At 36.0% G+C, this 12,887-nt stretch overlaps 1 protein-coding gene and 1 long non-coding RNA gene across 3 annotated transcripts in view; one reads left to right on the top strand and one right to left on the bottom strand.

The window, feature by feature from the left end:
* The window catches only part of LOC117802407, a 30,150-nt gene extending 26,280 nt beyond the window's left edge, over positions 1–3,870 (bottom strand). Inside the window, exon 1 of the long non-coding RNA XR_004625789.1 lies at positions 3,755–3,870. This is a non-coding gene — a long non-coding RNA (uncharacterized LOC117802407). The remainder of the gene's footprint in view (positions 1–3,754) is intronic.
* Positions 1–12,887, top strand: part of GALNTL6 (polypeptide N-acetylgalactosaminyltransferase like 6) — a 1,184,120-nt gene that overhangs the window by 395,042 nt on the left and 776,191 nt on the right. The gene's annotated exons all lie outside the window — the stretch shown is intronic.

The following is a 12,887-nucleotide window of genomic DNA, read 5'->3' as shown; positions in this document are numbered from 1 at the left end:
AAATGCAGAAGGGTGTGACCAATCTCCCTTGGTACCAAATAAATGTAGGCTAGAATAAAAAGACAGCACCAAGAAAAAGGTGGGAAGAAACTTGCCAAAGACATGGGACCAGACTTGCTCTTTTATGCCTTTCCATAAAAGAGGGACCAGACTTGCTCTTTTATGCCCAAAGTCATGGGACCAGACTTGCTCTTTTATGCCTTTCCACTACAATTTAAAAAGCAGAGCAATATCATGTGGGAGAATGCCTTAATTTAGTTAGAGGCATGAAGTAAAGAGTGAGGCATTCATGAGAAAGAGCATCTCTTATGTAATGGAAATATCTTGCTTACTTAATTAAAGCTTTCATAGTTTTTATACTTAAAAGTCCTCAAAACGTCATTGGCAACAAGACTGGTGGTTAAAAATTTCCCACAGTCTTGCAATTGTATGGACATTGCTGAGTCTTCAGAGACGATGAGCAGTTTCATTGAGGTTGCACTCTGAGATTAAGACAAATAATTTCTAATAGAAAACCCCAGAAATTAGCACAGTGAGTATTAAGTGTCTCAAATTATATTTGTTTTTGGGTAAGTGAGCAAGTAAATAAATAAATAAATAAAGGAATGGAAAGTGGGAACATTTTAATACTTTAACTATCCCTTTATACTTTTGGAATAATATAATAATCATATTAGTATTGAAATAATAATTTCATATATTTTTAACATCCAAATATAGATAGATGGATAGATAGAGATACTTAATATAGGGATGATTATAGAAAGCAGATAGATAGATAAATGTTATCTTGGGAAGCTATTTAAAAATAGCTTCATGTGGAAGATTATCCCTGAAATAGGTTATCTAGATAATTTACTTGGAAATCGATGTGGTCTATTATTACCATCTAGTGGTAATCTCTTTGAACTGCAAATTCTCAGTACCAATATAGAATCTAAGGGGGCTTGGCCAATTCAACCCATTTTCTTGATGCATATGTCAGAAATATTGATTATTATATAACATCACACATTAACTTGTAAAAACCTTTTCATAAAATGGAACTGATTTGAATACGGCCAATTGCAAAAGACTTAAATTAGTTTTGATATATAGCAAAATCAAAATTGGGCTGGGAGGAAAATAATATGTTTAAGTTGAATTAAATCACCAAGAATAGGGCATATGAATAGAAAAAAAATTTCTCTGCAAAGTTTGGCAATGTAGTCTGCCAGTTTTAAATGTATAAGTCTGACTAAATGAGAAATATGCAAAAAAAAAAGTCAGTGTTGAGATGGAAGTTAAGATATTCAGATTAAGTAGCATAAATTGGTGATAAAGAATAAGGGTAATACATTTAAAAATGATATAACAAAAATACAAAAGAGTGAATATGTAGTTAGGTATGTTGTTACGGGAGAAGATAAATTGGGAATTGTTTGCAATGATTTATGAGGATATGAGCACTTGTACATGAGTGGTCATTGGGGAAATGCAAAAAAAGTGAAGAATCTGTAAGATTTGTCAATAAAGGTACAGTACTTGATAAATTAGGTAAAGGAGAGAAAGGAGATGAAGGTATCTCTAAGGTTTTGAGTATGGAGAACTAAGGAATAATAGTAGTGTTTTAAGTATTAGGGAAATTAAAAATAATTATTATAGACCCTTGTTATGGGATATCAGTCTCATAAAAGCTAGACAGAATTCTAAGGAGTTTTCCTACACTTTGTCATTTAATCCTCCTAATCCCCATTTTTAAACTGGGGGGGGGTTGTGACGGAATCAGAGACAACTACATCATTTTCCCAAGACCTTACAGCTTAATATGTGGCATCACTGACATTGGATTCCCAAACCCATGTGATTCTAAGAGTTGGTGCTTTTTCTCTTCTCTGTGAAACATCTTTAGCTGTTTAGCACCTTGACTGAGTTTTTTTTTAAAACTAAGTTAATATGAAGATTCTGCAGTATATTTAACCCTCTATTAAAAATTATATGACTTTATATAGTTAAAGTTTAGAAATTGTGACGTTTACTGGGTTGCTTTCTATGTAAAGTAGGAAATGTTTGTCCTGAAATATAAACCTAAAAAGAATAAAATAAAGGAATATAGAAAAGGTATGTTTATGTGCCATAATTTTTAAAATTATACCATTGTAATAACTGAAAGATGGTTTGCTGAGGTGTGCAGTGCATGGTAAAGATGTGATTCTCTGGTCTACAATTAAACAGAATTACCGCATAGATCCAACCCGTCTGATACTCAAGGAAGGGACAGACAGTAGGCTGCATGCAGAGATTACCTGACGTCTCCCTCAGTCGAAATGTATGCCTGTTTCTGGTTGTTCATGTTTATTGGTTGGTAACAACGTCTTTATTAGTAGTAGTGCTATAATAATAATAATCATTATTATTTATTTTGGAGTTAAGATAGGTAAACTCCAAAAATATTTTAATAGTCTCATCTAACCTATAATTAATAATAGTTACATTAATTAATAATTATTAATGATATTATTATTATCCTTTCATTTCCAAAAGTGTCCTGGTTGGGATGATGAATTATGTTGTTACCTTAGACAAGGGGGACTTAAACAAAGACACGGTGGTGTGTGGTAAAGCTTATAGACCCTTTTTAGAATGACGTTTTAAAATGCATAAAATAGGGGTGCCTTGGGTGGCTCAGTCAGTTAAGTGTCTGCCTTCTGTTCAGGTCATGATCCTGGAGTCCTGGGATCGAGCCCCACATCGGGCTCTCTGCCCAGCGGGAAGTCTGCTTCTCCCTCTCACTCTGCCCCTCCCCTCTCTCTCTCTCAAATAAATAAATAAACTCTTTAAAAGAAATAAATACAAATAAAATATATAAGATTATAAAGGGGAGCAAACATATTAAAATAGAGTTATCAAAATATTTTAAAAATCAGATTTGTGTTGTAGTGATCATTGTGTTCCTTTACTTATTAGTTACTGAGATCTGGTGATGGGTTTAAGCACTACTATAATTTAAAGAAGGGCTAGTCAAACAGTATTGCAACACAGTTGTAAGGTGAGAAATATATTTGTAATTGCTGTTGGTGAAGAAGTCAGAAGTCCTAATTCTGTCGCTTATGGCTTATATTCATTCTTGAAGGAAATGCTAATTTTCAGTTTCTTAAAAATTAAGATATTTTTCCTAACCCCAAAATCAGGTAGCTAAGAACCTCTGGATGTAGCCCATTGCTGGTTTAAATGCCTTCTCCAACACTGGAATTGAGCCCGTTTCGCTCACAAATTACATTCACTGTTGCATCTTAGTAACAAATACAAAGCATCACCTATTATACACATTCAATAAATAAATGAATACATAAACAATAAAGTCAGTGAAAAAAATCAAGGATGTGCAAACTTAAGCAGGAAGAATTACATGATAACAGACACAGTACAGAAGAGCTTCCAGACGAAGACTTTAGCTAGTGGTGGGAGATATGATATGGAAATGAAGACGAATTGTACATAAAATGACACTTGTGCTCCCACCCACTTTCCCACCATAGTGCTGACCTGTTTGGGCAATGCAAAAGATGGCCAGGCCTACCCTCGCTCCAGACTGACATCTCGCTAATCCCCATATTGCGAGATTGAGGATACTGAAGTTAGGTCAGAGGACCATTCTGACAAAGAGAAAATGCTCATCTTTTGTTTCTTATCTCTCCCTACTTCTGGTCCCACTCACAAATTCAGAAGTACACCCTGGAAGGTTTACGCAGTGTTGCCACAGGACTTACTCTACCTCCGTGATGTTTGTCCTTTACTTGGAAGTCTGTTGCAGAGACGTCTTCACATGTTCTCCTTCGGAGCTCTTGGCAGCTCTTCCTCTTGCTGCTTTTGCTCCTCCACCAGCTCTCCCGTCAATGGGTTGAAATTGTCAGATAGAGGAAACATGCGTTTTTCCTTTCCCATTTACGTATATAAGCTGCGGTTTCCGGAGGGTGGGGAAAGCATCTGGAGATTTATTATATAACGAGAAAAAACTGAACTGAATGTCTAATGAAAAAACGCTGAAGTTTCCTTTACTGTTCCCACTGGGTATCAGCAGAAGTACATTCTAATTCCGCCTGGACAAGCCCCTTTAATTGCTCTAGCCTCCCGCAAGGACAGTTGTACTCCTCAGCTTGTCAGCAGTGATGATCTGAACAAAAACAAACAAACAAACAAAAAACAAAACAAAAAACAAAACAAAACAAAAACAAACAAAACAAAACACCTGTACAAATGATGTGAGAGCAGGGAGAGAGTGGAGACCACAGAACATAATGAAAGGAGGGCACAGTGAGGAAAAGACAGTGACAGATGTTCAAGGTGTTTAATGATAAAACATATTCCCTTATAATGAATGTTCTCAGCAGTCCTGGGTGAGTGGAGTTAGATTTACATTCATTTATATATAATTAAATATATTAATATATATTAATATATCATTTCCTTTATAACTGTTTTTAGTGATTTGTATTGACATTGTCAATAGGAGTAAGATTAGCTATTTCAGAGATGGCGGGTGATAGACATGATATGATAGATTGTGACAGAGGGGACCACTTTGGATAAGATTGGGGGTAGATAGGCATTTTTTAGTAAGTGACATTTGAAGTGAGACCTGAGTGATAAGAAAAGAGACAGTCATACAAACACTTAGGATAGGAGTATGCAGGGCAGAGGGAAGAGCTCAGAATCTTATAGGGTCATGTAGGATCTAATTATAGCTTCTTATTAACTTGGTTCTCACTCTGACTTTTAGTCACTTAAACAGTACTTGTTCCCCTTTACGAATTGGAGAAAACTCTAAACAAGCACAGGGTTCAGGAAAACCTCTATAAATAATACAGAATGAATACATATTCTAAACGACAGTCGATTTTAATAAGAAACACTCTGGTTTAGGAATAGTCCTAAGAGCTTTCTATCAGCTAGGGTCGCCTAAGTTTTGGTAAGTACTTTGGATTTCAGTCTAAATGTAATGAATTAATTCACTAAATGGCTGTAAGCGAAAAGTGCAGGATTTGAGTTACGTTTTGAAAAGCCTACTTTAGGTTTTGTGGAAAATAGATTATAGAAGAACAGGGAACCCTGGGGGACCAAGTAGGGATGCTTTTTGTCATTGTCAGGAGAGACAGTGAAAGCGATGGACGATGGACGGACAGTAGTGCCCTTTTCTGAAAGAGCAAGTGGAAATTGATTCCAGCACGTAGAGGAAGCTTCCAGAATTCTGTTTGGAAATGTTCATTTTTAATCACAATTTGGGCAACCTTATCTGAAGAGGTTAAGCATTTGCTTCCCTTTCCGAAATAAACCTTTGGCAGAGCCGAGACAATACCTCTTTCCAAGAAGCTGGTGGTGTAGTTGTTAAAACCCGGTCTGGAGCCAGACTTAAGAACATACAAACTCTGGCTCTGCCTCTTACTAGCTGTGTGACCTTGAACCTCCTGACATAGGGAATTCTCTGCTTCAGTTTCCTCAGATAAAAAGAGGATAGTAATTGTGTCCTGTCTAACGGAGTTTTTAGAGATTAAATACATTAATTAATGTAAGCCCTTAAAATAGGGCCAGGCACACAGTAAGCGTGTGATACACCGGTTTCTTAGCATTATTCCTAAACCACAGTACTTTCTATTAACATCCGTTCTTTAGAATATGTATTCATTCTGTATTATTTATAGAGGTTTTCCTGAACCCTATGCTTGTTTAGAGTTTTCTCCAATTCTTAAAGGGGACAGTCACCATTTAAGTGAATAAAAGACAGAGTGAGAAACTAAGTATTAACGAAAGGCTATAATTAGTTGAATTATGATATTTTAGTTCTTTGTGCAATCCCTGTTGATATCATTTGGATGTCACGCAGGAGCCCAAGAGCACTATGGAGTAGGACCCCTGACCTGTACATGTTGGACATTGGACTATCATTGGAGGCTGACCTTAAACGATACTGTCTTGTTTTCCTCAGTAAATTTAAGGTTATGAAAAGTATCCTTTTGTACTTGTTTTCTACTTTCTTTCCATATTTAATTAATTTAGTAAATCAATCATCGCTCTAAATACAAAAATCAAGAATCATATAGCAGGACTGGAATTTCTGGAGTGCAAAAAAAATTGACATATAATCAATGTATTACTAAAAATACCGAGTTCCTGGGGTGCCTGGGTGGTTCAGTCAGTTAAGAGTCTACCTTCGGCTCAGGGCGTGATCCCAGGGTCCTGAGGACCAGCCCCTCCTCTGGCTCTCTGCTCAGAAGGGAGTCTGCTTCTCCCTCTCCCTCTGCTTCTCCCCCTGGCTTGTGGTCTCTCTCTCTCTCTCACTCACTCTCTCTCTTTCTCTAAAATAAGTAAATAAAACTTTTTAATAAAAATTAAAAAAAACAAAATAAAATTTAAGAAATAAAATAAAAACACTGAATTCCTAAAGCATAACTAAATGAAACAAAATCTTTTCATTATGAACCTGGAAACATTGCAAAAATATGACTAAACTTCAAGAAATGTCTGAATTTCAACAGACCCGAGCCTGCTGAAGGGCCTTCTCACATTTGCACCATTTAGTAGTTTTCTGAAGAGCATCAGTGAGAATTGTGATGGTATCTTGTTCATACTCCACAAAGCCTGAAGGCTTTGTCAATTATTTCACCTTTATGACCATAAAACATAATTATATTTAAAAAATTATAGATGAGAACATGGAGTGTCCCTCATGGCTGCTTTGACAGAAATACTGGTTTCAGAACAAGAAGTTAGATTTGGGGGCGCCTGGGTAGTGCAGTCGTTAAGCGTCTGCCTTCAGCTCAGGGCGTGATCCCGGTTTTCCGGAATCTAGTCCCACATCAGGCTCCTCCGCTGGGAGCCTGCTTCTTTCTCTCCCACTCCCCTGTTGTGTTCCCTCTCTCGCTTGCTGTCTCTCTGTCAAATAAATAAATAAAATCTTTAATAAAAAAAAAAGTTAGATTTGCCTCTTCTTGGTTTGGTCAGACTCTACCTGGATATCACAGATGAGAATGGCTCTTAATACATGCAGATTGACAAGGGTAATGAAGTCTCTGGTAATCCTGTCTGCATCAAAAACTGAAGAACCATTAACTTCCAATAATTAGATGGCTTTATGTAGAAGAAAGAATTTATTCTTTTTAGCTTTGTGTGAAAATTACAGGAAGACACGAAAAGAAAGGTTTTTTCAAGCATAAATAATTCCTCAAAATACCTGAAAAACATTAGACAACAGAAATTCTTGATTTCTTTTTTTTTTAATTTTTCTTGTTTCTACTGTCTATTTTAGAAAAAAAAAAAAAGCTGTTACAAGGATGTCTAGTTACCAAGGAGAAAGTTTGGTCAAGTTGTTACTAACGTGATTTCATTTTTCTGTATGATTACATGTCTCAAAATTCACAAATAATCTCATAATCTTACATGTTGCAAAGTTGCAAAGATAAATTTTGATCCAAGCTATCTCTCACTATGAGATGTTTTAGTATTCTAGAAATTACCTATTGCAAGCTCAGAGTATTAAGATGCTACCTAAGTCCGCGGGGAGATAGATCTTAATGAGTCCCCCTTAAAGCATCAATGTGATATAATTTAAGAGATCCCATTTGAAAAAGTATGCTTTCTGACTCTCTTTCTAAAGAGGGAGAATCCAAGGTCATTGGTCATAAAAAAAAAATGAAGACCAGACATTTAAAAAATAGTAACAGCCTTCATTTATTTTAATGCTACATTTTATTGAATCATAGCAACTATATACACACAAGGAAAAACAAGGACAAACTGACAAAGCCTTCAGTGTTTTAACAGATGACCATAATTGTAACTCAATGAAATAAACATACTTTTCTCTCTCTCTTTTTTTAACGTGGGCATGATAACATAGGATCAAAATAAGGAATTCTATTAGTAAGACTCTTTCATTTACTTATTCACAGGTTTAATAAATAGGGTCTAGAGCTTGCTGGTTTAATTTTCATTTTATTCAAATTTATATTTGCCCTTCTGCAAATTCATTTTGCTGAATGGATTTCTATTTCCCGGTCAAGCTGGCAAAAAGGTTCTTTGGTACATCAGAATGTTAAATGGTATCAAGACAAGTAAGTAAATAAAAATAATTAAAATGAATAGTTTATCATCATCTAAATGCAAACTAGTACAACACAGAGAAAGCCAATGCCATCTTTTCCCATTATTCACTTCATAGTTATTAATTATGCCAATATACATCACAGTAAAGAATGAGAAATTTTGACAACAGTGCCATGAATTGAAAAGACAAGTATGCACTTCAGTGTATGGATAGATTTAATAATATAAAAAGTCTAAGTATTGCTAACATTCCACAATTAATGCTAAAAAGACTTATGGTCATTTTAAAAACAAACTTTAGGTTTATAACAGTTTTAGATATGCAGAAATATCGCAGAGAGTACACAGAGTTCTCATAACCTCAGAACAGTTTCTCCTATTACTAACATCTTACATTAGCAGGATTCATTTATTACAATTAGTGAAACAATATCGATATATTCTTATTAACTAAAGTCCATACTGTATTAATATTTACTTAATTTTTTACCTAATGGCTTTTTACTGTGTCGGCATGCATTCTAGAGTACCACATTACGTTTAGTCAGCATGTCTCCTTAGGCTCCTCTTGTTTGCGACAATTTCTCATACTTCCCTTATTATTGATGACCTTGAGAGTTTTGAGAAGTACTGGTTAGGTATTTTGTAAATGGCCCTCTATTGGGAACTGTCTGCTGTTTATCTCATAATTAGACTAGAGTTATGGATTTTAGGGAGGAGGAGCATTGAGGTAAGGTTCCATGTTCATGAGATCATATCAAGGGTACAAAATATCACTATTTTTCCATACCACGTTTGGTATGACCACATACCAGTACCACAATTGATAAGATTTATTAAATCAATGTTTGTTGGCCTTCATCATCTGGCTAAAAGCGTGTTTGTCAGGTTTCTCCCACTGTAAAATTCTTACCTCCAGCCCCAACCCCTTCATACTGTACTCCTTGGAACAAAGTCACTGCACTAACACTTACGGAGTGGAAAGGTATGCTCCACCCACTTGAGGGTGGGAAATCTATATAAATAATTTGGAATTCTACACAGATATTTGTCTCTTTGCACTTTATGTACTTATTCAGTAATTGATTTATATCAGTATGGTCTCATGGACATTTAATGAATATATTGTGTTATAATCTGATATTATCTTATTTAACTTTGTGTTCACGTTGTTTTAGCTTTGGTTATTTGGGAAGAGTTGCGGTTGGTTCTTGTGTCCCTTTGAATTATCTCTTGTTGTCTGTATTTGTTGTTAATTTTTGTTTCTATGTTTAGCTGGTTGGTTGGTTTGCCTATTAATTAATTAATTGATTAATTTTTGTTCACTCATTCGTACACTTATTTATTTATGCACATTATCTGTTAAGATAGTCTTAGATTTGCAGAAAAATTGCTAGGAAGTTGCAGAGATTTCCTGCTCACAGTCTGTCATCTAATTGGTGTATTCAAATTATTCATAGTGATTATTGATGTATTTACCATGTTTGTTTTGTGTCTGTTGCAGTAATTTTCCATTTCCTTTCTATCTTCTATAGTTTTGATTATTTAATATAATTCAATTTATTTCCTGTCTTAGAGATCAGGTCTACTTAAAATTTTTATTAGTTGTCCTAGAGTTTACATTATTAATTTTTAAGTAATCTTTATCCACATTTAAATAATGGTATACTGCTTTGTATGTACTTCGAGATTCTTATAATGGACTATTCTCAATTCTCCCCTCCTTTTCCTTATGATATGGCTATCATTTGTTTCACATCCATATGCCATATTTACCCAATACTTTACTTTTAATATTTTAAACCATTATTTCTTAGAGCAATTAAAAATAAGGGGAAAAAATTACCCTAATTTATTCCTGCTCTGATGTTCTTCCTTCCTTTATGCAAATTTGAGTTTCTTTAGTATATCATTTTCCATCTGTCCAAAGAACTTCTTTTAACAGTTCTTCCTGGGCAGATCTATTGGCATTGAATTTCCTGTTTCTGTTTGTATGAAAAAGTCATTATTTCTTCTTCATCTCTGGAAAATAATTTCACTGGATATTGAATTTTATGTTGGTGCTTCTTTTTTTCTTTTCCTTTTAATACTTTTAGTATTTCACTCCCTTTTCTTCTTGCTTTCATGGCTTCTGACCAAAAAAGATGTTTAGAGAAAAGTCTTATCCCTGTTCCTCTGTAGGTAAGATGTTGCCAAACTCCTTTGTGATATTGTGATTTATAAGAAATATATGTTAGATCATTCAGATATAATATATGTATTTCTCATATATATTTGGTCTTTCCCATGGTTCCTGGCTCATAGCTCCTAATACTGTTGTAATTTCCTGAGTGGTAAGAACAATGGGAACATCTTTTGTTATAATATTTTGCCCTAGGTTCCTGAAGACACTTCAGAGCCATAGAGGTGAAATGGGTGTCATGTTATTCACAGTAAGCCCCTCTACACCACAACCAAGTTTATGCTAATGAGGTGACTTTTGGAAAGCACCAAAGAGGTACACCTGGGTGGCTCAGTTGGTTAAGCCATTGTCTGCGTTCAGCTCAGATCATGATCTCAGGATCCTGGGATGAGCCCTGCATTGGGCTCCCTGCTCAGCAGGGAGTCTGCTTCTCCCTCTCCCTCTGCCTCTCCACCTGCTTGTGTTCAATTTCTCTCTCTCTCTCTCTCTCTCAAATAAATAAAGTCTTTAATTTTTTTTTTAAAGAAAGCACCAAAGAATGGGGGCTGGTTGCCAGGGGAACCAATAACAAATAGAGGGTTGGAGTTTCAGTCCCACTCCCTGATTTCCAGGAAGAGGAAAGGGGCTGGAAGTTGAATAAATCACGAGGGCCAGTGATTTAATCTGTCATGGAAGCCTCATAAAAACCCAAAAAGAGGGAGTTTGAGGAGCTTCAGGTTAATGAACCAGAGTGCTTCTGCATGCCACCATGCTAGGCTCCAAACTCCATGGGGACAGAAACTTTTTGTTTGGTACTTGCCCTGTGTATCTCTTCATCTGGCTATTGATTTGTATCCTTTAATATTCTTTGAAATGAATCAGTAATCTGGTAAGTAAATGGGTTTCCTGAGTTCTGTGAGCTACACTAGCAAATTAATCATCCCAAGGAAAAAGTGTAGGAGCCTCTGATTTCTAGCCAGTGGGTCAGAAGCACTTGGGCTTGTAATTGACATCTTGAAGTGAGGGACATTCATGTAGGACTGAACCCTTAACCTGTGGAATTGGTGCTATCTCTGGGGAGATAGTATCAGAATTGAGTTGAACTGTGGGACTCCCAGCTGGTGTTGGAGAATTGCTGGATGTGGGGAAAAATCAGCACCCATTGGAATTGGGCATAGAATTTTTACCCTGCACTCCTGCTCTGGGTTTTTTGGTTTGGTTTGGTTTTTTTGTTGNTCAGAATTGAGTTGAACTGTGGGACTCCCAGCTGGTGTTGGAGAATTGCTGGATGTGGGGAAAAATCAGCACGCATTGGAATTGGGCATAGAATTTTTACCCTGCACTCCTGCTCTGGGTTTTTTGGTTTGGTTTGGTTTTTTTGTTGTTTTTTTTCAGATTTTATTTATTTGTCAGAGAAAGAGACCAGGAGTGCACAAACAGGGGGAGCAACAGGCAGAGGGAGAAGCAGACTCCCCACTGAGCAAGGAGTCCCATGTGGAACTCCATCCCAGGACGCTGGGATCATGACCTGAGCTGAAGGCAGATGCCTAAACAACTGAGACACCCAAGTATTCCCTGCTCTGGCTTTTTAAAAGATTTTCTCTTCATCTTCAGTCTTCTGAAGTTTGAATATGATATCATAGGTATAGATTTTGGGGTATTTGTCCTTTTTGTTCCTTTCTTCTGCTACTTCTTGAATCTTTTGTTTGGTATCTGTCATTAATTTTGGAAAATTCTCAGTGATTATTAATTCAAATACTTTTTCTCCCATAGTTCAGTTGGTACTCTTCTTTCTTTCTTTTTTCTCATTATTTTTTTTTTCTCTTTGAATGTCGGTTGTAGAAGTCCCCATATAGCTTTACTCCCACTGATTCTTTTCTTGACCATGTCCATTCTATTGATGAGATTCAAAGACATTCTTCATTTCTATTAATGGTTTTGATTTCTAGCATTTCCCTTTGATTCTTTCCTAGAGTTTCCACCTTTATTTACATTTCCTATGTATTCTGGCATATTGTCTGCTTTTCCCATTAGAACTCTTAAGAGTTCTTTAAATTCAGTTTCTCATAATTAAAAGATCTATGTTATATCTGGGTCTCGGTCTGATGCTTGCTTTTTTTCAGACCTCTGTTGCTGTTTTTGTTGTTGTTGTTGTTGTTTTTAGCCCTTTGGCATACCTTTTAATTTTTTTTTGTCAAAAGCCAGACACAGTATATAAGACAATAGGAAGTGAGATAAATATCTCTTTACTACCANACAATAGGAAGTGAGATAAATGTCTCTTTACTACCAGGTTTTGCATTTGTGTGGCTAGGAATTGGGTTGTATTTAATGTTTGCTGCAGCTGCACAGGTCAGGAACTTTAAGTTCCTCTATGTCCCTGTTCCCTGTTTTAGTCTCTCCTCTGTCTTTGGGCTTCCCTGAGAAAATTGCTCTGTAGGTAGAACCATGTCTTTCAACTATGATCCAGTTATTACACTTGATCCCTGTTGGTATGGCGATAAGATATGGGGGAAGCAAGTGTCCTATAACCTCATAATTAAATCCCAGTCTTTTAGTGCGCCTTTCCCTGGAATGTGACTTTCACAAGGCTTTCTTAGCTTCCCCTTACGTGATACAAGAAAGAGTAGACTGGAATCCTCAGGGA

The sequence above is a fragment of the Ailuropoda melanoleuca genome, chromosome 5 (genome assembly GCF_002007445.2).
Source record: "Ailuropoda melanoleuca isolate Jingjing chromosome 5, ASM200744v2, whole genome shotgun sequence".
Lineage (NCBI taxonomy): Eukaryota > Metazoa > Chordata > Mammalia > Carnivora > Ursidae > Ailuropoda > Ailuropoda melanoleuca.
The sequence above is the reverse complement of the archived record's forward strand: the minus strand, read 5'-3'. Positions and strand labels throughout refer to the sequence as shown.